This window comes from Nuphar pumila, chromosome 9, assembly GCF_984573655.1.
Source record: "Nuphar pumila chromosome 9, dmNupPumi1.hap1.1, whole genome shotgun sequence".
Classification (NCBI taxonomy): Eukaryota; Viridiplantae; Streptophyta; class Magnoliopsida; order Nymphaeales; family Nymphaeaceae; genus Nuphar; species Nuphar pumila.
The window spans coordinates 75,655,050-75,681,800 of NC_143257.1; positions in this window are offsets into that span (position 1 = coordinate 75,655,050).

Below are 26,751 nucleotides of genomic sequence, written 5' to 3' on the forward strand. Positions count from 1 at the left end.
CTTGATATTGTGAGAGCAATTGGTGAAAGAATATTGATAATAGAATTTCACAAAATTAAAGAAGATTCTTTGGCAAATTCGGCAGTCTGATATCCTGGGATTCTTTTCTCATGATGATCTTTCTGCCCACTTTTTTTTTTATTGGCAGAATTAGAGCTCTCTTGGGCTTTTTGGGGATTTTATTACATCATCCTTCATTTTGAAGATGTCCTGACTTTTCTCTCTCTTTTTTTTGGAAGGGTACGTCACAAACTTCTTCATCTTGGAGATGTTCTGATCCTTCTTTTTCTCTCAGGGATTATATCGACAGTTATTGGCTCATTGGTTGGAAATCTCTTGATGATAGCGGAAATTAAATATCCTTTAGGGTTTGTCGGGAGGCTCATCACAGTCGCCTTCATCTTGACGGTGCTCTAAACTTTCCCTGGAAGGATCCGTCACAAACTCCGTCATCTTGGAGATGATTCAAATCTTCTTTGGCCCCGGGGGTCTACTCGCCTAATTCGCCTTCATCTTGACGACAATTGAGAGATCCCTTTTGCAGATATTTAATTGCAGCTTAGGTAATTGAGGAGATATAGGGATTTAATAGATTTTTCTGTATCACCCAGGATATTTCGACTGCTTTATTTTCCAAGAATGATCTTTAAAATGTGCCATTGACTGCGATCAATACCGATCACTTATGGCTTTGCAACAACATTGAATTTCCTTTTGCTGGCCATATCGAGGATTTATTCTTCATTCTTTTGGTTGGCCAATAGAAAGAATTTGAATTTTGAATCCTTTTTCACAAAAGCTTTGACCTTTCGAAAATAATATTGAAGGTATTCTGAGGTAATGTTTTTGTGCAATAAAAATTTTGAAATCAACAAATATTTAATGGCAAATTGGCAAAATGTTCTTGAAATCCTTGGTGAAAGAAATTGGTTGAGGTCTAGTTGACACATCCATGACCAAATTGAGTCCTGAAAAGACTTAGTGAAAGATCAACTTGAATGTTGGGTTTTGTTTTGACTAACCAGCTCGAAAGTAGGATTTATTGACCGACCGACTCGAAAGCAGGATTTGTTGAACTATCTGCTCGAAAGCAGGATTTGTTGAACTACCAGCTCGAAAGCAGGATTTGTTGACCGACCAGCTCGAAAGCAGGATTTGTTGACCGACCAGCTCGAAAGCAGGATTTGTTGACCGACCAGCTCGAAAGCAGGATTTGTTGACCGACCAGCTCGAAAGCAGGATTTGTTGACCGACCAGCTCGAAAGCAGGATTTGTTGACCGACCAGCTCGAAAGCAGGATTTGTTGACCGACCAGCTCGAAAGCAGGATTTGTTGATTTAAAAATGATTGACATTAATGAAATTGTAACCCAAAGGCTTGGAAAGTGATAGATATTGACAAAGTTGTAAACCGAAGGCATGAGAATGATTGATGTTGGTAAGATCGTAACCCGAAGGCTTGAATTGAGAATCTGATAGAGTGGACGGCCCAGAGGCCTGATTGATCAAATTGGATGACCCGAAGGTCAAGATTTGAGAATTACATGACCCGAAGGTCGAAATTGGGAGTCGAATGACACAAGGGGTCTAAATGGGAAATCAAAGGTTGAGATTGAAGGATTGAATAACCCGAAGGTCGAAATTGAGGATTTGAATGACCCGAAGGTCAAAATTAGAAATTGAGTGACCCGAAGGTTGAAATAGAGAATTGGGTGACCCAGATGTCAAAATTGGAAATTGGAAATTGGAAATTGGAAATTGGAAATTGGAAATTGGAAATTGGAAATTGGAAATTGGAAATTGGAAATTGGAAATTTTGGAATTGGAAATTGGAAATTTTGAAATTGATTGACCCGAAAGTCGAAATTGAAGTTGATTGACCCGAAAGTCAAAATTGGAAATTTGGAATTTGAAACTTGGAAATTGGAAATTGGGAAATTGATTGACCCGAAGGTCAAAATTAGAAATTTGGAAATTGATTGACCTGAAGGTCAAAATTGGAAATTTAGAAATTGGGTGGCCCGAGGGCCGAAATTAGAATTTGGAACTTTGAAATTTGAAATTTGATATTTGAAATTAGATTTGGAAGAAGATTCGAGTCAGAACTCTAATCTTCTAGACCAATTCTAGGACATTTGAATTGGATTTGGAAGAAGATTCGAGTCGGAACTCTAATCTTCTAGACCAATTCTAGGACATTTGAATTGAATTTAGAAGAAGATTCGAGTCGGAACTCTAATCTTCTAGACCAATTCAGAAGGGAAAGAAATTCGAGTTGAAACTCGAATCCCAGAGGAAAGAAAATTTGAGTCGGAACTCGAATCCTGCAAGAAGACTAGATCAGCATGGATTAGGTTTAAAAACATTAACAAGTAAAACCAGATTTAGAAAGTTTGACCAATAAAAATTGGATTTTGAAAGATATACCAGTGTGACTACCGGATTTTGGAAATGAACCAGTATAAGTACTGGATTTTGAAAATGAATACTGTTTTTGAAAGAATTACCAGCACGAACACTGGATTTTGAAGATTTTACCAGCACAAACACTGGATTTTAAAAAAAAATTTACCAGCACGAACAGTGAATTTTGAAAATTTACCAGCACAAACACTAGATTTAGAAGAATTTACCAGCACGAACCCTAGATTTTGAAAATCTTACCAGCACGAACACTGAATTTTTGAAAATTTACCAGCACGAACACTTGATTTAAATTTTTTTTTACTAGCACGAATACTGTATTTTGAAAATCTTACCAGCACGAACACTGGATTTTTGAGAATTTACTAATTGATTTTGATAGAAGATTTTCAGTCTTCACCCTCACGACGACTTGGACAACTGTTGGGGTCTCAGGATTTATCCCTTAACCTGAAGGGGAAGTTCGATGCAAATGCAAATTGATGCAAATGAATGCGAATGTATGCAAATGAATGCGAAATGATGCACATGCATGCAAAATGATGCACATGCATGCAAAATGAGAGATTTGTTTGATCCTGCCTGCATACAAGATGTTTTGAAAACAATTTTCAAAATAATGCCCCAGTGTAACTGGGAAAGAAGAATTTGACCATTATTGAAGAAAATATATTGAGGAATTACAAAGGATGGAATAGAGAATTTAAGTATAGAAAATTTTCAAATGTTGAGCATTGATGGGGCCTGATAATTCCACTCCGTCGGCATTGATGAGCCGATATGAGTTATGATGTAATGCCTCTTTGACAACATAGGGACCTTCCCAATTCGGCGACCATTTGTCACCTAGACGGTGCTTGAGATAGGTCGTTGATCTGAGCACTAGATCATTGACTCAAGATTTTCTTTGAATGACAAATTTTGCATATTGTCTGGCTATCCTCTGACGATATGATTTAAGCGTGCTCTGCTGCTCGGAGCCTTCTTTCATTAAGCAAATCAAGTTGTACCAGTCGCTGCTGCTGATATTGATCAAGCGATAACTCCAGCAGTGATGCGAACTTCAAGGCAAGTTTCTGAACATGTAGAGACAGTACTACTTCAATTCCGTAGATAAGTTTTGATGGAGTAGCATTAGTTGGAGTTTGAATGGTGGTTTTGTACGCCCACAACGCATCATGAATCTTCTCATGCCAGTCATGGTTTGTTTCCAAAGTTCGCTCCAGGATTCTAATCAAAATTTTATTGGCGGCATATGCCTGACCATTCCCTTGAGGATAATAGGGAGCGGAGAAATGATGCTGAATTCTGAACTTCGAGCCAAATGTCCTCATTCTCTCATTCTTGAAATGACTACCATTGTTTGACACGATATCGTGCGATACGTCGAAACGACAAAGGATATTCTTGTGGATGAATGAGACCACGTGTCGACCTTCTACTGTACGCAAAGTGATAGCTTTGACCCATTTAGTAAAATATTCTGTTGCGACAAGAAAATATTTGTAGCTGTTTGAAGCAGAAGGAGTGTTGGGGCCCACAACATCAAAGGCCCACATAGAAAATGGTCATGGAGAGATAACAAATTGCAAATATGTTGCTGGCGCATGAACGGAAAGTACGGGCATCTAGCATAGAGCACACTTCTTCACAAAATGGTAGCAATCTCGTAGCATAGTCTTCCAATAATATCCCGCCTAGATGATTTGCTTGATAAGAGTTTGGTAGCCGACGTGACCACCGCAAATGCCTTCGTGTACCTTCTGCACGACTTCTTTGGCTTCAACTTCGTCTAGGCATCTGGAATATTCAGAACTGAATCCATGATAATAGAGGACATCGACGAGAATAAAATATCGAGCAGACACGCGCCGAATCACTTGTTGCTCTTGCCAGTGATATTCTGAGAGAAGGAGACAAATGTCTTCTCCTTGATGGGAGCCTTTCTGAGACTATCTTCAGCCTGCTCAGACATCATCCTAATCATCATTTTCTTGAACATCTGATATGTAGCCTGATCAATGTCATCCCTATCATTCATACTCTGTCTTCTGGCAGATCTTGGAGAATCCATTTCTTCTTGCCTGCTTCTAAAATCACTGATGCACTGACACAGTGGTGTCTTCTTGCTTGATCTGATCTGAACCACTTGGGAATACTGATGCTCTCTACAGAATGAGATAGATGATTAAATTTCGATGATGAAGATTTAGGATAGAAATGAATATAAGAAGAATATTTGATGAGAATTTGGTAGATAATTAAAAGAACATCCCATTACTAGGGATTGGGTCGCCGCTGGAGTCACGACAATTATGTTGTCATTCTTTGCAAGGAGAACGAACAACTGCAAATATGCCTTGTCACCTAGGCGAGGTCGTCAAACCATGATAGAATGAAAATTGAAGGATTTTTTTTTTATTGAAGGAAAAATATGATTGCATCAATAGTGGACTTGGGAAAGAGGGAGCATATAGACAGTCTGCCACCACTCTTAATGATCAGCAGAGACACGAGGACCAGGGAAAAGAGTGAGAATGATGAAAGAATCACAGTCATATCTGGCAGAATGGTATGTTCCAGACCACTACGCTGATGCAAGGTTGAACTCTGGCATAACCCCTGATAGTAGTTGCATTTCTATGCACTTCTGCCTCTGCGAAAACGGTTGAACATACCGCTCTGGATGATAGTAGGCGCAGAAGAATGGACCAAGCAGCTTGAATCTCTTGTCATATGCATAGGTGTATCTGGGAGACAATAATTCTCGATCAAAATAGTCTCACACCTCTTCTTCTTCCTGCAGATAATCGATCATGAATCGGTAGCGCACAACTGGAAGAAGTTCCTTGCCATTGTATCTGAACGAACTAGCTCTGGTCAGCACATGCTTAAGGAACCAAGACTGAAGAGCATAGGTACATCCCTCGACTAGGATGGACTCTCCAAGTGTGAAGCGGGTCAATCCTCTGTATAGAAAAGCAAGCGCGGCCATGGCTATCAAGAGATGGCTGGTCTATCGACTTCCCCATCTTCTCAAAAACTGCACTATTCTGACATCCACATAATTCTGTCCATCTGGAAAGAAAGCAAGTCCCACAGTACACAAAACCATCACATGTTGAATTCTCTCTTGAGCTGTCCTGGACAACGAGCTGACTTCTGCAAATTCTCCATACTGCCGGTAGATCTCGATTAGGCTCACGTACTCATTCCCATTTTCTTCAATCAGTGGCCAAGACTTACACCCTGTCATGTGAGCCACGACATCTTTAGGGTCCAGACCCTTGACATTGATCAAAAACTGCTGCTCTAACGGATCTTCAGGCTGACCGGCTGGCTCAGGCAGTCCCATAATCTCTGAAAATTCATCCATCAGTAGTGTCATCTCGCCCCATGGGAACCAGAACGTGCAAGTGCGCGGATTCCACCGCTCTGCCAGTGCATGAATCAGATTGCCGTTGACTGTCAACTTTCCCACCGCAGATGCCAATTCCAACCCGCAATCGCTCAAGTGGTCCGGAAACATACGAGAGAAATTTTTGAACCAGACATAGTACCACCGGGGGAAGAAGGGTCCGGTGCTAAGAGATTGATGCTCAGGAAGACTTTGTCGCACCTCGTAGGAGATGTGACCCTCAGAAAAAACAGAATCGAGCTGACTAGATGCCATTGGACTAAAAGACAAGAAGACTGGAATTAGACTTTGGAAAAAATACAAGAATTTTGAAAATTGCAGGCAGGATAAAATGAAAGCTGGAAATTCGAAGTCCAGAGGAACGAAAGAATGGAAAATCTTCTGGAGTTTTGAAGGAAAAGGTGGATAATTTAGAAAAATCATCCAGGTTTTTTTTTTTAGAAAAATGAGATATTTCACAAAAGATGGAAAATGAGGTATTTTGCAAAATTGTTTGGTATTTTGGAAAAATTGGGAAAAATATGAGAAAATAAGATGAAAATGAATATCATACATTCACAAACAATTATGCACATACAACAATCCCTAAGAAGCTGACTTTAAATGCATTGATTTTGAAAGAGCTTTAGGACCCTAATCCTGACTCTAGGCTCAGATCAACTATGTTCAATCCAGTTATGCCGATATACTCGAGTTGAGGCTCGATGTACGTGGCATATAAATTCATCTCCGGTTCTAGGCTTGTGTTTTTCCAACATCCTTGAGCGCCTGCCGATATACGTTGGACTATGGCCCTTGGTACGTGGCAGGGGGGCGTTAGCCCAAATAAGTGGCCCAGTTGTGAGGCTCTGTCCCGAACTATGGTTCTGGAAAAGAGCCCAGCAACGTGAAGACCGGGTAGACATAGGTGGGGTGGTTTTTGAAATATGATCACATGCAGGCAAACAGAGGGCTCTAAGTCCTAAAGAGATAGAATTTTGAAAACTTTTGAAGAAGCAAACATTGTTTTCATACAAGTCCTAGACTGAGGAGTGTTGTATTTCAGACCTAAGTCTAAGTGAGCATGCATAATTCTCCTCAATATGGTCCTACCAAACCATGCCTAGTCTACATGCAATCCATGTCAGCTGGGTTCAAGTCTAGGCTCCTAGGTTTACATGATATCAGAAATTAAAGCTGACATTCCATAGAACATAATTTTGATAATTGAGCTAAGTTAAAACACATAATTGATCAGGCGAAGACAGGTCCCATCACGGTCGCAAGACCTGTTATCATCACAAAATTTTCCCCTCCCTTGCGAGAGAGAAACAAATTTCGCGAGTCAAACTCGACCAAAGTTTTGAAAATGATTTTGAACATTTACTCGCCTCCGTTTTGAAAATTTGCGGGAAAATTCCATGGAATGGGATCCGCCTGTCGGTACGAGGTTCAACCGTTCCTGGCGCCTTTACCAGGGGTAATTGAACCAAGGACCAATTATGTGTTTTAACTTGACTCAAATATCTAAATTATGCTCTATTTTTCCTAGAATGACAAAGAATCAGGCTTGTGCTATGAAATTTTGAAAAATGCAAGTTTGAGAAAATATGATGTTTGCTTTGGAAAATTGAAATGTATTTAGAAAAGGACTGGAAAATGCTTGAAAATGGAATTCCTGGGAAAATCATTGAAGTTCATTGGAAATCAGAAATTTGCATTGGAAAGTGATTTCTCAAGAAAATTTGAACTTTAGAAAATTGATTTTGAAATTTGGAATTGCTTTTCTGAGGAAATGGATTTGAAAATTCTGAGAAAATTGGGAAGTTCATTGGAAAAGGATTTTTGAAATGGAAAATGGATTCTCAGGAAAACTGGAAAATATGAGAAAATTGATTTCTGAAAACTTGGGATTTTGAAATTTGAGAATTTGAAAACATAGGAAAATCTTGATTTGAACTTGGGAAATGCTTTGAAATGTCATTTGAAAACTTAGGATTTTGAGAAAATCAGATCTTGAGAAAGACTTGGAAATTCTTGAGAAAACTGATTTTTTTTTAAATTGAAATTGGAAAATGAATTTGAAAATAATGCAATTTGAATGATATGAATGAATGAATATGAATTTGAAAAGGGAATTTCATTGAGTAATTGAGAAATTCTTTTGAAACTTTGAGAAATGCAGTGCATTTTTGAAGTTAGCCTAAGAGTGTAGGCTGAATGTGGCTGATATAAAGATCATAAATCTTGGTTTTCTTCGTATTCTGACTATGGCCATAAATACGAATCCCACCGAGTTTATAAACTCCATAAAAGCTTGTGCATGTGCCATTCGTGTAAATCATAGTGAATTTGAAATAATGTGCATGAATCATACATCACATATTAAAATTTACATAAATTAAACTATATGCAATGCAGCCCTATTCTAAGCAGAAAAATAACTCTTATTCCAAATATTACATTGATTTTTACATTGAATTGAATAAAATAAATAAATAAAATGGCTAAGTCTTCTTCTTGAATATTCCTGCAAAATTGGAAAACAAAGTTAGCACAAAAATATAGGTTTTTCTGAATTTATCCGAAAATATGGAAAATTATCGGATATTATTCAGATATAAACCCATAATCATACACCCTTTGATATAAACATGAGAAATAATGAATAAATTTTGAAAATAAACTTGAAAATTCGAAATTGTGGTCAAAATGACCAAAATACCCCTGATGACCTTGAAATCAGGGTTTTCGGAAAGAATTTTTGTAAATTTTGGAATTTTGAAAATCAAATGAAATAAATCAAACATAATATGATGAAATATGATGATATGCATGAAATTTTGGAGAATTGGAAATTGAAATTTCGAAATTTAGGTCAAAATGACCAAAATACCCCCGATAACAAGACTATGGCCTTGAAACCAGGGTTTTCTGAAATAAATTTTGCAAAATTGAAAAATAGGAACTGCAAAGGAGATTGAAATTAACCCTAATATGATTCTACATGCTTATGTACATGATAAAAACCCTAAAATGGCGAAAATATCATAAAATATCGAATTCAACCTGATTTTCGCTTGATTTTCGCTTCTGAATTTAAAGATAAACTAACACATGAAGCAAATGAACTTGGAATTAAACCAAATTTGGCATGGACCCCTATAATAACCCTAAAAACAGAATGGAGCTCGAAAATATATTTTTTTTGTATTTTTAAATATAGAAATTCAAGTAAAAACCCTAAATTTTGTGATTTTTGCCTAAAATGTTGATTCTAAAGGAGATTTAGGATATCAAACTTCCATAAAAATTTCCCAATTTTTATGGGGTGATAGAAGACAGTAAGGCAAGGATTTTTGCCTTTTACACTTTCTGGTTTTGACCAATGGTCGGAGCTGTACCACTCCTGCAAGTCGGATCGGAATCCGGCGACTCTAGTAAATGAAGGAAACAGACAGGTTTTGGTAGAAAATGTGGGGAAAATGAAAGATAGATGAGAAAATGGCTGAAATTGTGGGAAAATGTTCCTGACAAACAGAGTAAGACTTGATCTTTTGACACCATTGGGATTCGGATTACGGTTTGGAAGAGGCCATACTGTTATCAGAGACCTAAATCTCTGGAATTTCTGGACATTGGAATCTGTTAGACAAAAAGAGAAAATCCGGGAAAAATAATGTAACAGATCCAAAAATTCTCAAATGTTGGGAAATGACAGGAAATTATGTTAGGAAAAACTTTCATGTTTAAAGTTTTTGCAGACGAATTACATATTGGGTGGACTTGGTGCATTAGGGTCTGTCTATACCCTGACGAAAGAAAATCGATATTTTTCCAAAGGTCTAAGAAATCTAATTTTTTACAGAGATCAAAACTACTTGAAAAAACCTAAAAATTTCCAGATCATTAGTAGATTCAATCATGAATCCACTGTGATTTTTAGGGGAAAATCTGGATGCTCCACAAGGATGAATCCGAAGGTTATTTTCTGCTAAATCAGAGATTGAAATTTTTGGAGAGTTCAAAACTTGATTCGGTTCTTGACTTTTGAAATGAAATTTCTGACCTCAAACCAATCTAGAATTTTTGCAGGATATCAATAACACGCAAGAATGTCTAATACAAAATTTTTAGGATTTATCAACGAAGATTCATACATGAGATAACAACTAGACTCTATACATGAATTAAAAAAAAATGATAAAGCAATAGACATGTATTAATGAAACTAATAAAAGAAAAAAAGAAAAAACAATAACTAATTAAGCTAAACGCCTAAGGCATATGATTTTCACTAAAATGATGATTAAAATAACATAAAATAATAATAAATAAAAAAATAAAAAAAAAGGGATATGAAATTGATTGTTGTTGGCTTTTGACATAAGAGATCCGATTCATCTTCCGAATGGATCATCTTACATGCATAGCGTTGACATGGGCGACTACCGTTTCACATCATTCAATCCTCATAAAGCAACTCGTGAATCCAGTTTTAAACTGTATTCATGTTAGATCTATGTAAACATCATATGAAAAATTTTCATTGCACCTTGAGACAGAGTTTTTCTTTTTGCTTTTTTTTTTTTATTTCTTACTTTACCTTGAAGGAGACTTGTTGCTGTGGCTGTCACTTTGATCGGAGAGGAAGGCTACCTTGGTGGAGATGCTGGACTGTTGAAGCAGGTGGAGATTTGTTGTTGTGGCTGTCACCTTGATCGGAGAGGAGAGCTTGTTGCTGAAGGTGTTGAAGGAGATGGGCTGAAGCAGGCAACTGCTTCCTTTTGCTGGAGATCTTGAAGGATGCAGTGGCTGTACTAGAGGTGTTGGAGGCTGCAGGTGACTGTACTGGTGGAAGGAGATGGCTAGGACTAGTCAGCTACTTGGAAGAAGCTGGTTATGACTGCAACCAAAGAGAGGAAGTAACTGGATCGGCTAGAGCAAAGGGTGGCCTTTGCTGTGATGATGAAATTGTGTGAGGAAGAAGCAGCTGCCCCTTGATGTGTTGAAGATGACTGAAGCTAATGGGAGAAGATAGGGTGATGAGAGAGGGAAAAAGAGAGAGAGAGCCGGAAGAAAGAGAGATAGGCGTTAAGAGTTGGGAGGCAGCCGTCCTTCTCTTTTTTTTACAACTTAGGTTTTAATCACATAAAACCCTAAGTTTCTAATAGTGTGCAATGGCTTTGATTATTGACTCTACGTGAATGGCTTCAGCCATATCACCTTGGAGGAAATATGAAGGGAGTAAGGAAGAAAGGGGAAAGAAGGAAGGGAAGGAAAAGGAAAGAAGAAGGGAAAAAGGAAAAGGAAAAGAAGAAAGAAAGGAGGGGGAAAGAGGAAGAGAGAAGGGGCTGGAAAAGAAGTTACGTAAGTGGAGAGAGGGGAAAGAAAAAGGAGGAAAAAGAAAGAAAAAGGAAGAAGAAAGAAAGAAAAGAAAGAAAAGAAAGAAAGAAGGAAAAGAAAGAAAGAAGGAAAAAAAAAAAATAGAAAAAAGAAAGGAAGTGGGCTGGATTGAGGGCTAGGGTGGTTGACCCCCTTGTGGGTCCCACCTTAGGAAAAATAAAATAAGAAAATAAAATAAAAACAAAATAAAACAAACAAAAAATAAAGAAAAAGATAATTTTTTTTCTTTTCTTATAAATTAAAACAATAAAATGCAAATGGATGGGCCATCTCAGAGCGGGTCCAAATTCCACTTTTGAAATTCATTTTGACGATTAAAGGGGTAAAATAGTCTTTTCAAAAAATTTCCACACGAAACGGGCTATTTTTGGCAGTTTTTGAAACGAGCTTGAATTTTGAAGTTCAATACCTCGTTGCGAAGAAAATCCAATATAGAATTTAAAAATTTGATTTTGAAAGAAATCCAGATTGTTTTTCTTGAGAAAATATTTCCAAACGAAACGAGCTATTTTTGGCAGTTTTTGAAACGAGCTCAGATTTTGAAGTTCAATACCTCGTTGCGAAGCAAATCCAGTGTAGAATTTAAAAAATTGAGTTTGAAAAAAATCCAGATTGTTTTTCTTAAGAAAATATTTCCAAATTTAGAATCCCGGGGGTAAAAATCTCAATTTTGGAAACCCGAGGTTTGAAATTGATTTCTGAAAACTTTTAAAACTCAATCTGGATTGAAATTTATAAAACTGGAGTTCTGGACTTCGAAAATGGAATGAAATGTGATGAAATGTTATGAAATGCTGAGAAATGATATGAAATGATGAGAAATGACATGAAATGCTATGCGAAATGCTAACCTTGAATAAAGAATTTTGGATGTCAGACCCCGATTGTCACTTGTATCAGTTCTAAAAGCATTAAAATTGATAAAATTTGTAAAATAGCTCAAGAAATGGTTTTCGGGACTCTACTGGGTCAAAGTGACACTGAAAATTGGGGTTTGAGCTGGATTGAACTAAGATGAGTCAGATTGAGGTGGGTTTTAGAGTTTCAGAACTCCAATGAGCTGACAAGGCACTGACTCAACTGACCTTTCCGACTGAATTTTCAGGAAAAGCTACCATTTTTAGAGAAATGGTACGGAATGGTCGCTGGAGTGAAGTGAATTACGAACTTAAACTGACTTCGAGCTAAAAAAAAGGTCAATAATACTGACGTGAACTAAAATCGAAGCTCGAACACTAGCTCAATTGGCTGAACTCAGCTCAATTTCAGCTGAAAGAGCTAAAATGGACTAAAATGGGCTCCTGAACACTTGGAAATGGTTTTGAACTGAAATTGGCGCGCTTGAACTCCTGGTGAGCTCAAGTTAGACTCTGAGGAGTATGAATGACTATAAATGACTGACTTGGAGACAATTGGCTTGGATTTGAGTGAGAAATGAGCTCATTTCTGAAGAAATGATCCCATTTTGGCAGGAATGGTCAAAAATGAAAATGGTCTGTTCATTATGAGCTCAGATGTGCTTGGAATGACTGATATTCTAAATGTTCTGAATTGACCAGTGAGCTTGGTTGACTCTGACTAACTGGGGTCCGGGATGACCTAGGGGTAAAATGGTAATTTTCCTAATAAAAGTTGGTAAAATGGTGATTTTCTGAAACTGACTCGGGGTTTGACTCCTACACTGACCTAACAGGGTTGGCACTGCACGAGGAGGGTTGTTCGAGAATGAATATGGAAAATTTGGGGTGTTTACAGGAGTAAGCAACGTGTGCTTTCTTTTTTCGCTCAGGATTACCTCAGACGAAAGGGTAACCTTCATAGAGGCCGTTGTCTAATCCTGTTTCTAGCCATTCGACTCTCTCGATCAATTTAATGAAGGATTTCGCAGGAGACGTGGAAATGAGATTCCTCAGAGGCTGGGAAAAGTTGTTCAGGATGATTTGCAGCTCATGTTCCTCTGGAATGGGAACCTTCATTTTGTTACAGGTGCTTCTCCACCTGTGGATGAATTCTCCTGCTCTCTCGTTCTCGTTCTGTTTCAGATTATACAGATGGTTGAGAGTAGGTGAGGCTTCAACATTGAACATGAAGCACTCGATGAAAAGATTTATGACTTTATCGAACTCTCATAGTTCGATAGGGTTGATGTGGTCCGCATACCACCTGGCCGCTGTCCTTTCTAGGCTGCGAGGGAAGCAAATAAACAAAGCCCTGTTGTCTTTTCTAAAATGGCCGCACTCTGCATAGAACGTGGCCAGATGAGCCTTTGGATTGCCCGTTCCATCAAACTTGAGGAATTTTCGAGGGAGATTTTTCAGATTGTCATCCCCGTCTAAGCCATTGTAGAAATCTTTGCCAGAATAGGTCTGCTTGCCTTTTCTCTTAGTCTGAATGTCTTTGATTGCTCGAGTCATTTCTCTCAATTGCTCGTGCATTGGATCCTCAACTAGAGTGAGTTTGTTCACAGATTCGGGCTCTGCAGTGATCTTTACAAACTGCCGTGGAGGATTCTAACTGTAGACAAACTGCTCTTCCTCTTCTAACTCTTCCTCTGCTGATTCTGATTCCTTAGAAGTGGTGTCAGGCTAGACCTTTTTTCCTGATAATTTTGACTTGTTTTTTCACAGGCTTCTTCCTCGGTTTGCTCTTAGGATTTGCCTTCTTCAGACTGGCCTCAGCTTGCTCTGACTTCATTCTAGTCATCATCTTTTGAAATAGACCATACATAGTGGGGTCAATATCATCTCCTTTGTTCTGACCCTGTCCTCTGACTGACTTGGGAGAGTCCATCCCTTCGATCTCACTGTCATTGTGCTGAGCTGCTGTTTCTTTCCCAGCTCTTGTTTGAACCATTCTGACAATGCCAATGCTTTCTGCAGAATAAGGAAAGGGTTAGAGTGAGGAAGAAACCTTTTAAAACAAAAATTTTGAGAAAAGAATGGAGAACTTGGTAGACAATGAAAAGGGATATCCCATTACCAGAGATTGGGTCGTCACAAGATTTGTGACAATTGCATCATCATTCTCATGACAACAAAAATGTGCCTTGTTACCTAGGCAAGGTCGTCGGCCATGATAAGAGATATTTGAAGAAGAATAGAAGGAATGTCTCGTCACTAGGGATGAGGTCGTCATGAGAATCGTGACCATTTATGCCATAAAACAAAATAAAAGAATAAAATTTGGCCCAAAAAGCTTTTTAACAGAATGAAAGTTGAACTTTATTGATGACAAATTCAAAGACAAAGAGAAGGTGGGCAGACAGTTTGCCACCATTCTAAATATTCAGAAGATACATTTGGTCCAGGAAATATAGACAAAGGAATAAAGAAATCCCAAGTGTATTTGGTTACATGGTATGCCCCAGACCACTAATTCGACTGCAGATCGAATTCTGGCATGTGGCCTGCCGAGAAGCGAGTGTTGACACGAACCTGCCGCTGCGAGAACTGTCTGAGGCACATCTCTGGCTGATAGTCGACACAGAAGAAGGGACCAAGCAATCTGTAGCGTTTGCTACGAGCGTAAGTGTAGCGAGGAACTGACTCTTGCCTGTCAAAGTAATCCCAAAGGATCTCTTCCTGATGCAGACTCTTGATCGAAGCTTGATACTGAATGGCAGACTTCGGTTTCTTGCTGCTGAATATGAAGGAACTGGTCTTCGATGGTACATGTCGTAGGAACCAAGACTGTAGGGCATAGGTGCATCCTTCCACCAGAATGGTCTCTCCAAGGGCGAAACAAGCTAAGCCTTGGTAGAGAAAGGCTAAAGCTGCCATGGACACTGATAGTTGACGGGTCTGCTTGCTTCTCCATCTTCGAAAGAGTTGGGCGACTTTGACATCGATGAAATTCTGACCGTCCTAAAAGAATGCTAATCCCATTGTTCATAGGACCATGGCATGCTGAATTCTGTCTTTCGCTGCTCAGGACAAGGTGTTAACTTCCTCGTAGGCTCCATATTTACGATAGAGCCCAAACAGGTGATGAACTGACTTTCACCGATCTTAGTGAGAGGCCAAGATCTGCTCCCTGTTGCTCTGGCTAATTCTTCTCGAACGTCTATCCTCTTGACGTTGATTAAGAACTGTTGCTCGACCGGATCATCTAGCTGACCAGCTGGCTCTGACAATCCCATGATGTCGCTGAATTTGTCCATTAGCAGAGTCATCTCTCCCCATGTAAACCAAAATGTGCAGGTATGTGGATTTCACCGTTCTACCATAGCTTGAATCAGACTGTCGTTGATGGTTCGCTTGCCCACAGCTGATGCCATCTCCAATCCACAATCATCCAAGTGGTCTGGGAACATACGCGAGAAGGTGGTGAACCAAAAATAATACCACCGAGGGAAGAAGGGATGAGTCTGGATAACCCGATGATCCAGAGATCCATCCTTTATCTGACAGAAGACATGATCTCTGGGAAATACAGCATCGAGGGAGTTGGATGCCATCAGAATGATACTGGGGAAAAAAAAATGAGGAGAATCAGATAGAATGCAAGACTTATGGATAGACTTTTGAAGATAGACACAAATTCTGAAAAACTTTTTTGAAAGATCAAGGGAATTTAGAAAAAGAGATTTCTAGGGTTTTTAAAAAAAATTTGATATAAGAGAGAAAAGAATGTAGGTAGAGGAAAAAAATATTCACCTGGGTTTCTGAAAATAAGAGGGAAATTTTGAATACTATACCCAGGGTTTTTGAAAAGGTTTTGATACATATATATAAGAAATTACGAGAAACATCGCATAACCAAAGCTGCATAAACAAGGATGCGTACACAACACTCCCTAAAGGCTGACTCTAAATGCAATATTTGAAATGGCTTGTAGGACCTTAATCCTAACTCTACGGTTCAGATCATCTGATTCCAATCAAGGTATGCTGATATACTCAAGCCGAAGCTCGAAGTACGTGGCATATAAAATGTTTCTCTGGTTCTAAGGTAAAGGTTTCCCAACATCCTTGAGCGCCTACCGATATACCTCAGACTATGGCCTTTAGGTACGGTGTAGGGAGGCGCTAACCCAAATAAGTGGTCCAGTTGTGAGGCTCTCTCCCAAACTATGGTTCAGTGATACAGCCCAGCAACGTGAAGACCAGGACAATATAGGTAGGGATGTTTTTGAAAACATGTTCAACATGCAATAAAACTAGAAAGCTCTAATGCAAGTCCTAAAGAGATAGATTTTAAAACAAAAGAAGCATACACTTGCATACATTGTCTTGCATTCAATCCCTAGAACTAAGGAGAGTTTTATTTCAGACCAAAGTCTAAGTGAGCATGGAATAATCTCCTCAATATGGTCCTACCAAACCATACTTAAATTCTATATGCATTATGTCGGCTTAGGACAGAGTCTAGGCTCCTAAGGTTTGCATGGTAAAATAAAGACTTAGATAATATCAAAGCAAAGAAAAAGTCATAAATTCGACCGAACGGAGATGAGTCCCATCATGGTCGCCAAACTGTGATCATCAAAATTTTTTCCTCTTGTGTTTCCTTCTCTTTTCCTTTCTGACCTTTATTTCCCTTTTTAAAGGGGAAATAAAAGATAGAAAAAAAAGAGAGAAGAGAAAAGAAAAGAAAGAAGAGAGAGGAATTTTTTTGCGAAGGTCTCACTTGACCTTAATTTTGAAAGTATTTAGAAAACTACTCGCCTCCGTTTTGAAGATTTGCGGGAAAATGGAGAGACAAGATTCGCTCGTTGGTACGAGGTTCGACCGTTCCTGGCGCCTTTACCAAAGGTAATCAAACCAAGGATCAAATTTATGTCTTTTTGCTTTGCTAAAACATCATCTAAGAATTTATCCTAAGTCTAAAATGCACAAAGAATCATGCTTGTGTGAATGCAAGGATACATGCTCTTTTGAAAAAAATGATTTGGAAATTTCCAAGTGTTTCTGAGATGAACATGATAATGGAGTGAAGAAATGGTTTTTGAAAGATGAATCTAACTTAAAACTTGAGATAGATCTAAAAAGACATTTGGAGTTCTAAGTCTTGAGATAATCAGAGTTTTGGGAAAATAAATCTTGATTTAAAAAGAATAAAGAGAAAGGGGAATTTTGAAGCTAAGATAGAAAAAAAGAAAATGAAGTTTCAAAGTCAAAAATGGACTTTGGATTTGAATTTTGAATATGGATTTCGAAGTAGAGATGAATATTGAAATGGAATGGAATTCCAGATTTAAAGTTTGAAATCAAGATGGAATTTGGATTTGAGAAATCTGAATGAAATTTGAAAATATAATTGGATTTAAGAAGTCTAGATGTGATTTGAAAATGGAATTGGTTTTGAAATCAAGAATTTGAGGTAGAATCCGAATCCAAAGTCTGAATCCTAAATGGAATTGGATCTAAAGTCTGGGATCCAAAATGGAGTTGAATCCGAAATCTGGAATCCTAATTTGAATTAGATCCGAAGTCCGAGATCCGAGATAGAATTGGATCCGAAGTCTGGAATCCTAAATGGAATTGGATCCGAAGTTTGGAATCCAAAATGAAGTTGAATTCTGGAATGAAATTGGATCCGAAGTCTGGGGATCCAAAATGAAGGTTGGATTTGGAAATCTGAATCCAAAGTGGAATTGGGTTCTAATTTTAGAACCCAAGATGGAATTTGGATTTTTGAAGATTCAAAATAGGATTTTAAGGATGGATCTAGATTTTGAAAAATCCAGATTTTGAATTTACAACTTGGGAAAATTCAAATTTCAAGATTCAGAATCAATCTCAAAGCTTTGATTTTTGAATTTTGAAAATCAAGGCTAAATGAAAATAAAGGGTAAACTTGATTTAAAGCTTGAGTTTTTGAAACCAGAAGATGAATCAAGAATTTCAAGGTTAAATTGAACTTTGAATTTTGATTCGGGAAGTTAAATTGATTTTGAAATTGAATCTTGGAAATGATTTTGGAATTTTAGAGTCGATTTGAAATTAGATTGGAAATTGAATTTTGAGTACATAAATGAATTTGAAATCTCAAAGTCAAATTTTGACATTGAAAATGAGATAGAATTGAGAATGAAAGAATGAATTGGAGTTTACAAGAATTTCAAGATTGATTTCAGGAGTGAAGAAGATACTTGAAGAATTAGTTCAGAATCACTTGAGTTTTGGAAAAGGATTTCGAAAACATGATATAATTCTATCCTAAATTATGAATGAAAAAGGAATTTGAAATTGAGTTTTGAAAAGAATATTTCATTCTTTAAATGAATTGAAATAAGATTCAAGATATAATACATCCCTGACTATGGTCATTGAATGTATTATATAATAATCATATTTGAATTCAGGTGAAGAATAAAACATATTTTGGTGCTTTTATAGAGTTTAAATTGAAACTAACTCTCAATATATCCTGACTATGGCCATTGATATATATTTTGAGTTAATTTTAAGTTAAACTTTGATAAAAGAAGAAAATATTTAGAAAACATGATGATCTTTGAAAAGGATCCAGTGTGGGTCCAATGTTATTCCATAAAAGATGAAAATCCTAAGTTTTGTTCACACCTTGACTATGACCATTGATGCAAATCATCAACTTAGGGTTTAATCAGCTTTTATAAAATGGTGCACGTGTCATTCATGTTCCCATTTGTGAATTCTTGAGAAATAAAAGGAAAATAATGAAACATATGAGATTTGTATGCTCATACATTCTAATCTATTGCAGAAAATGAAATTTTTCATTATGATCTAGCTATTACATCATTTAATGGAATTTGAGTTACATTAATCTTAGAAAGGGGAAAATAACATTCTTTACATTTCCTGCAAAAGTCCAATTTGGCACAAAGTAGAAAACACATGAAAAAAAAATAACATTCTATATACAATATAATGGGACATTCAAATGTCTAAAGAAAATGCGCATGAGATGCCCCGGGCTAAGTGTATGTATATGAGAGTGGACCTATCTAAATGTATATAGGAATATATGAAGACATATAGGTATATTCCTATGACTAAAAAATCTTCATAAAATCTAAATGCATATATATATATATGATATGTATGATGTTGGTGCCTAAGGGTAGCTTGGAGTGCAGGGGTGAGCATAGGGAGTGGCTTAGTAGATGAGGTGCATGTGAATGAAGGGAAGGCAATAATGCTGAAGGGTGCATAGGACCTCAGGAGGTCGGGCTCACAGACTTGGCAAAGTGTTGGATTTACACACTGCTGAACCTACACATGCATAGCAAAATGTAATGGACACGAGTGTTGTGCATGTATGCAGAGGTAACAATATATGGGAGATGAAGATATAAGACAAAGTGAAGTGATGAGAAAGAGAGAACAAAATGCTACTTTAAGGGAAAGTATCAGATGATGTTGAGGGATAACAATAAGTGATGTCAAATGATATGCAGTCAAACTCTCATGATGTGCCAATGATATGCTGCTAAGAAGCCTAATGGTATGCTGTGAAGATGCAACCTACAGTAGGTAAATGTAAGGGCTGTAGCAATCCATGATCTGTTGATTTTGAATTGAGAATTTGGACTTAGAAATCAATTTTGAGACCTTGAAATCAGAATTAAAACTTGAACTCGAATTTAGAATTGAAATTTTAAAATTCTGAAAGATTGAATTTTGAAGAAAAGGAACTTGTAAATTGAAGCTGAATTGGAATTTAAAGTTTGAAATGAGGATTCAATTGAGATTTGAACCTGAACTTCTGAAATTTGAAATCAGAGTAAAGAATTTGAGATGGAACTTGAAATCGATTTTTGATTTGAAATTGAGATTTTGGAGTAATTCTGAAATTTGGTTTGATGTTTGAAATCAAAATTGATTTTGGAAATTGAATTAGATTTCAAAATTGAGACTTTGAGTTGATTTTGAAATTCAATTTAATATTTGAAATCAGAATTGAACTTCTAAATTGAATTGGAATTTCAAACTTTGATTAAGAATTTAAATTGGATATTTGGAATGAAAATTCAGAATTGATTTTAAGATGGAAGATAGAATTCAAAATTTGAATTTTTGAAAAAGAAGTAAAGAGTTGAATATTTGAATTTAAAATGAAATTCCAAGTCAAAATATGAAATTCAAGAATGTGATGTTCAGAAATAAGGATCTAAAATCGAAATTTTGAAATAAGATCTAAAACTAAATAGAATTGAGAAATAAAAGACAAATCTACATTTGTAAATGGAAGTTGAAAGATGATTTCTGAATAAAATGAAAGCTGTATTTTCAAAAATTTATTTCAAAATCACTTGGGATTTTGAAAATGACTTGAAATGATCTGAAAAGATGACAAATAATAATGCAAAATGATGAATGCATTGAGAGAATTTGTTTAAAAATTAGAATTTTAAAAGCAAATTTCATTCTTTAATAGAATTTAAATGAGATTTAAATTTTAATATACTCATGACTATGGTCACAAATATATTTTAATTTAATCTGTATTTAAATTCCAAGAAAGAATAAATATAAATTTTGTGCTTTTATAAAATGAAAGCAAGATTAAATTTCAATATATCCATGACTATGGCCACAAATATATCTTGATTTAATCTTTACTTTTAATTGTGATAAAAGAGAAAAATACATTTTTGAAAATATGATGTTTTTCAGAAATGACCTAAAGTGTAGGTTAAATTTTATTCCATAAAAGATAAAAATCCTAAGTATTGTTCACATTTTGACTATGGACGTAAATGCAAATAATTTACTTAGGGTTAATTACCTCTTATTAGAATGGTGCATGTGCCATTTGTGTTATCCCATAGTGATTTTTGAAAAATAAAATAAAATTAAATGTCATAAGCAATTATGAGAATTTAAAATACAACTATATGCTCATACATTCTAATCTAAATAAAAAAAATGAGAATTCTCATTAAAATGAAATTACTACAATCGAAATTGAATATTGAAATATTAAAACTTCCTATTCTATGTAAGAAAATCATGATCTTCCAAGCTCCCCTGCAAATATAAGATAACACAAGGCAAAAGAAATGCAAAATATAGAAAAAAAAATCGAAAATACCATGTTAAAGCTAATATGCATATGGTTATGCCTAAGCTATAATGGAAATGCATACGAGAATGCATATGCTAATGGCAAAATGCATATGCTAATAGAAAAATGCATATAAGAATGCATATGTTAATGGAAAAATGCATATGCTAATAGAGAAATGCATATGAGAGTGCATATGCTAATCGAGAAATGCATATGAGAATGAAGCTTAATGGGGAAATGCATATGCATTTATCTGAGGACAATGCTCATACTAATGGGAAAGTACATATGGGAATGCATATGCAATGCCCATGCTAATGAGAAGAATGCATATGAGACTGCCTAAGGGCAATGCACATACTTTATGAGAAAATGCCTTGCATATGCAGTGCTTATACTAATGAGGGAATGCGTATGAGATATACAAAATGTGGAAACAAAGCACTATCATGCTGCAATAAAGGACATATACCTGTATACAAAAATGTAGAAGTGAAACACATGCATCATGCTTAAAGGAAATGCATTTATAGCTATATAAAATGTGGAAAGGCTGTGAGAAATCAAATGACCTGCCGTGATTTTATGAAAGGTAGGTGATAAATGTGCTGATGTGCACCTAAAGCTATAGAAAGATATGAGAGTGTTGTGTGCACATGAAGCTACAAGGATACATGGAAGTGCTGTGAGTGCAGGAAATGAACCAAATATAGTGAATGGTGTGTAGGAATCATATCAAAATGCATTGCCATTGAAAATTCAAACTGGTCAATATCTACGACATGAAAAGCATCATCGAAGAAGCCATGTTTTTTGTCATGGCTTATGCACCGAATGGTAAGCATTGTTTTTTGCTATCTTTAACAATATGACTCGACTATCCAAAAAATGTGTTAGATTGTTCAACAGTTGAACAAATCACAACCATTTGAACTTTCAAATCAATCCACCATAGGGCAGTAAATCAGTGTTCTACTCTCCACGATAGCAAACTGGTATGCAGTAAGTCATTTGCATACATCAAATTGACTTGCTGAACACCAATTCCTACCAACTAGTTTTATCAGCCTCAGTAGATGGACTTTAGCAGCATCAAACTGTAGATTTAGCAATGTTAGACAGTTGAAGGCCAATGCAAAAGAAGACACCGCCCCATCACTTTTCTCTTCATGAGCAGGTTTAGGAATTGTTTCTATTATATGGGCAGGAATTTCCATAGATAGTAGGCAAGCCATAACAAGAGACAATCCTTGTAAAACACATATATTCAATGGAACAACAAGGCGTCTACCAAGAGGAAGGACGTGCTCATTGGTTTGGCCTTCATTTACAGCTTCTAGTGGCCCTGCATAATGAATAACCAACAAGGGGCTGCTTCCTTCCATGAAAATCCTCCCATTGCTTACAAATATATTTTTGTTAGCAACATTATCAGAATCCAACAAACTAAGTTGCAAAAAACTAAGTTCCATGAAAATCCTCTCGTCGCGCGTGGCACACCAAAATGACTAAAAATATTGTGCTTAATGAACTTAAGCACCACTCTATGATCATTGGTCTTGGTTGCCACAACCTCGACCCACTTGGACACATAATCAACCGCCACTAAGATATACAAATTTCCTAATGATGGCGGAAATGGGCCCATAAAATCTATGCCCCAAACATCGAAAATCTCTATAATCAGAATCGGGAGCAAGGGTATCATATCCCTCTTGGACATGTTCCCAGTCTGCTGACAACGAATACATTTCCTACATAACTCATGTGCATCTCTGTGGAGTGTGGGCCAACAAAATCCAGACTGCAAAACCTTTGCAGCTGTTTTCCTACTACTAAAATGCCCTCCACAAGCTAAAGAATGACAAAAACTGAGGATGGACTCATACTCCTCCTCTGGGATGCATCTTCTGATGATCTGGTCTGCACAATATTTGAACAACTCTGGTTCATCCCAATAATACTGCCTCACCTGTGATAAGAATTGCTCTTGCTCATTCTTATTCCAATGCTCAGGGATCTGCCTCGAAACCAGATAATTCACAATATCTGCAAACCAAGGTAACTGCGATGCTCTATCTGTCATGATTTGCTCATCGAGAAAAGAATCACTGATAGGTCTCTGATCCTAAGTAGTCTCCATGATCAGTCTCGAGAGATGGTCTGCTACTACGTTCTTGCTTTCCTTCTTATCTCGAATCTCGAGATCAAACTTCTGTAGTAGCAGGACCCATCGGATGAGTCTTGGTTTGATGTCTTTCTTACTAAGAAGATACTTCAATGCAACATGATCAGAATAGACAACCACCTTCGAATCGAGAAGATAAGACCTAAACTTATCCAATGCAAATACTACTGAGAGTAGTTCCTTCTCTATCGTGGTATAATTCATTTGAGCATCGGACAAAGTTCTACTCGCATAGTATATCACATATGGTTTCTTGTCAATCCTTTGTCCTAAAATGACCCCCATAGCATAGTCAGAAGCATCACACATAATCTCGAATGGAAGCATCCAATACGGAGGTCTAAAAATGGGTGCAGTGGTCAAGGCCTCTTTGAGTATCTCAAAGGCCTTCATACAATCATCACCAAAATCAAAGGGTTGATCCTTCTCCAATAATGAACAAAGCGGTCGAGAGATTTTGCTAAAATCCTTGATGAACCGCCTGTAAAATCCGGCATGCCCTAAGAATGACCAAACCTGCCTAACAGTGGTAGGTGGAGTCAATCGTGAAATATACTCAACCTTCACTCTATCAACCTCGATCCCTCTTTTGGACAGAATGTGTCCAAGCACAATCCCCTCCTGAACCATAAAATGACTCTTTTCCCAACTCAAAACTAGGTTTGTCTCTATACACCTACTCAGTACTCGAGTAAGTTTCTGGAGGCAATCCTCAAATAAAGAGCCATACACCAAAAAATTGTCTATGAATACTTCCATGACATCATCCACCATGTCAGAGAAGATAGCTAACATGCACCTCTGAAAAGTTGCCGGGGCATTGCACAGCCCGAATGACATACGTCTGAACGCGAAAGTGCTATATGGACATGTAAATGTGGTTTTCTTCTGATCATCAGGATAGACAACTACTTGATTATATCCAGAATCTCCGTCCAAGAAACAATAGTAGCTCTGTCCTGCGAGTCTTTCCAAAATCTGATCAATGAATGACAACGGAAAGTGATCCTTCTGTGTTGTACACATCCAGCTTCCTGTAATCAATACAGACTCGCCACCCTGTGGTGGTCCTTATCAAAATACTTTTCCCCTTTTCATTCTCCACAACAGTGAGTCCAGATTTCTTCGGCATCACCTGAATCGGACTGACCCACTGGCTATCATAAATGGGGTATATGATCCCAGCATCCAACCACTTGACCACCTCATTTTTCACTTTTTTCATGTTAGGATTTCATCTTCTCTGCATGTCACGCACCGGCTTGGCTTCTTCGTCACAATGAATCTGATGCATGCAGAATGAATGATCAATCCCTTTCAAATCAGCAACCCCCCAACCAATCACTACATTATGCTCTCGTAAAATGTCAAGCAGTCTCTGCTCCTGCTCCTCTGTGAGCAGTGACAAGATGATCACAGGCAGAGTCTCACCCACTCCGAGATATGCATACTTGAGTGAATCCGGTAAGGGTTTCAGCTCAATTTTCGGTGGAGACTCTATCGATGATTTGACTGGGGTCTCAACAAGTGGTGGAAGAGGCTCAATGCTTCCTCTCCAAAGAGGGAATCCTGACGAAACTCCAGACACATCTACACTAACTCTACAACTATCCTCTCATGTATGATACAAATCTAGGGAATCCTCTGTCATGTACAACTCTGGCTGTGCTTCCACTAAATCATGTGCGATATCAACCTAGAAGCACTCCATATCTCCCACTGGACCCATCGCGGCATTGAAAATATTTAACCTGACTTTTCTATTGCCGAATGACAAGTCCATAGCTTTGGTTCTACAATTGATACATGCATTGGCAGTCGCCAAGAATGGTTTGCCCAAAATGATCGAAGTCTGGTGCTGGCTATCAACTCCTTCCATGTCAAGGATAATGAAATCGACTGGAAAGTAGAACTCATCCACTTTAACTAGCACGTCCTCCAAGACACCTCTCGGTACCTTAACAGAACGATCTGCTAGCTGAAGTGTAATCAGAGTCGATCTCATTTCTCCTAACCCAAATGAATCATAGAAATATTCAGGCATAATGTTCACGCTTGCTCTAAGGTCAAGCAAAGCGCGTTCTATCCGGATGTTTCCTATGGTACATGCAATGATCGGGGCTCTAGGGTCCTTGAGCTTTGGTGGCGTCTGATGCTGAATCACTGAACTCACCTGCTCAGTCAGATGGAACTTGGTAGGAGCTTTTCCTCTAGATTTCCTCTTCTGGGTACATAGTTCCTTTAGAAATTTGGCATAAGCTGACACCTGCTGAATGGCATCTAGCAAAGGCAAGTTGATCTGCACATGCTTGAATATCTCAAGCATGTCCTGGACCTTCGTGCTTTGCTTTCCTCTGCTACCAGGAGCTTCTAACGCTTTGGGATAGGGTGGTTTGGGGATATACATCTGAGGGTCCTCCTTTTTGTGAGAAGGCTCACTCCTATCCTGCTCCTGAATTGGGGTAGAGGGCTGAGCCGCAAAAGATGTTATACTCGAATCTAGCTCGGCGGTCCTCTATCTAATCTCTCTACTCTCGACGTGATACTCATGTCCGCTCCTAAGGGCCATAACAGATTTGGCCTGTTGCTGTGACTCAGTAATGTACAGGCTTTCTGTCATTTGTTTCTTGCCCTTCGGGTTCATCACTGCCTGACTCGGCAAACTACCCTCAGGTCTCCGACTGATCGCTTCTGCTAACTGTCCCATCTGCGACTCTAACTTCACGATGGACTGAGTATGTGAGCTCAAGATCTGACTGCACTTATCAAAAGCATTCTGATTAGAGGTTTTCACCTTTTGGAATGCTTGGAGAAGTCTCTCCTCGAAAGAGATCTGTTGGGCAGACTCTTGTGAGATCTAAGGAGGAAATGACAGAGTGTTCTGAGGATAGGCCGGCCTCTGAAATGTCTGAATGAATGGTGGCGGCCGAGCCGGCCGAGAAGATGGAAGCTGAGTAGAAGGTTGGGGATTCTTCTATGAAAAATTAGGATGGTTACGCCACCCCAGATTGTATGTAGGTGAATATGGATTATTCGGGGGTCTGACATAACCCTGAGCAACCTGAACTTGCTCTTGCACAAATTCAGGGTATTGAGCTGCCGAAGGGCACTCAGTGATTGAATGTGCTAGGCTGGCACAGAGAGTACACACCTGCTGACAGGTAGATGGGCCCGCGCGAAGTTGATCCAACTTCTGAGCAATCATATCCACCTTGCATTATAATGTAGTAGATGGACCAATCTCGAGAACAACACCTTTCTTAGGAATGCTAGGTGCGGTTCTACTGGTATAAGAGCTAGAAGCATGATGGATGGAATTCTCTGCTAACGTGTCAAAC